This window comes from Panthera leo, chromosome C1, assembly GCF_018350215.1.
Source record: "Panthera leo isolate Ple1 chromosome C1, P.leo_Ple1_pat1.1, whole genome shotgun sequence".
Taxonomy (NCBI): Eukaryota; Metazoa; Chordata; class Mammalia; order Carnivora; family Felidae; genus Panthera; species Panthera leo.
In genome coordinates this window covers 206,346,351-206,347,998 of record NC_056686.1, presented here as the reverse complement: position 1 = coordinate 206,347,998, position 1,648 = coordinate 206,346,351, and positions in this window count along the sequence as shown.

Sequence of the window (1,648 nt, the reverse complement as noted above, 5' to 3'; positions counted from 1 at the left end):
TGTAGGAGGGAGTGGGAGATGAAGCCATATGGAGGACATATAGTGTGGTATGTGGGTAAGAATCTGGAAAATGAGGGAGCATCTTGGGGAGGATCCTAGCTTCCGAATGGTGGCTGATGAGATTTGTCCCAATGGCCTCCTGGCAGATGGTGGTAAAGAAGTTGTGAGGACTTGGAGGTTAGAGGGGGTCATCGTGCTATTGGCACCCAAGAAAGCTCTTCGTGCTTTCACCCTCTTCATGCCTACTCATGGCAGCAGAAGGAAAAGGGATACTGAGTGTGAGCATATTTTGAGATACATGATATAAAGGGAAAAGATTACTTACATGTTCATCTGATAGAAAAGTGATGCATGACAGAAAAGAATCTCTTGCTCTGATTGGTTTTCACAACAGCCAGGTATCCACCCCAGAACCTGCAATGGCTGTCAGGCTTCCAGCTACTCCCACTGTAGGCCAGAGCCTGAGCTGACGAGAAGTCAGAGCACCATCTTTCAAAACCCACATCTCTGCTCAACACCAAGAAGGTCCAAGAACAGACTGAGCCCCTGTCTTATGATCAGTGGGTTGAACTTAAACTTTGAAGGTTTGGTGCTTTGGGCCCATTTTCAATATGTTCCCCAAATAACAACTTTATTATAAACACGGAGTCCCAATCAAAGTGTGGGTCATGAGGGAAAAAAAAAATCTAGTACTGTGTGATACGTGGGAATGTTTGAATTAAAAACAAAAACCTGCATGGTGGGACCAGCCTTTCAAAGAGTGTCACAGCAAATACATGTTGGCAATTGAAGTTGAGACAGAGGGGAAATGAGTTGCCAGAGGTCTTTGAGGTATTATATGATGTTGAGGTCACAATAGCCAAACGGATAAAAGGCTGTGGACATACAGAGATTGAGGAACCCAGTAGGGCAAGAATCGAAAGGGCATCTTACTGTTGCCTAATATTCATGAAGAGGCCTTACCCAACATTGTGCGTTAGCTTGTGATTCCTGCATTTCTCTGGCAGGATGGGTATAACATACCATCTTGTAAGTCCGGTCTTCATCTAGGGTGGGTGTATCCCAAGCAACGAACGACTGTGGGAATATCAGTAGGGTCCTCAGCCATCAAAAATTGGTTCAATTTTGCCAATTACTGAAGGGCACAGGAAGCAGGTTCTGGAGGACACCCAGGACCAGCTCTTCTCCATTTGCTTTCAAGGTGTTTAATCCCTTTCCTCAACCCTTAACACATAGCAATCATCAGAGCTACCTCCTTCTTCCGTGAGCTGGCAGGGGTGCTCAGAGATGGCAAACTAATTTTGCTGTCAGTCAAAGAGAAATACACTCTGAAAAACCCCTTCTGACCCTAACATTCTGTGATCATGAAACAAACCTCCCTGTACCCCCAATCATAGTGTGTATCCTTAAATTAAGTACAATTTGACTTTGAATGACCCATGTCACATGTCTCTCTCTCTGAATAGGAATGATCAGGAGGCCGCTCTGCTCCGCTTTCTACCATCCATGAATGCTCACGCAAGAACGGACGACTGCCACTTTGCCTGAACAGAGCACAATATGCAATTACTTTAGTCAAAAGTACTTTGAGGTGATAAACTCAAGGTGATGCTGAAAAACTAACTTGTTGTCTTCATCTACACTTTCA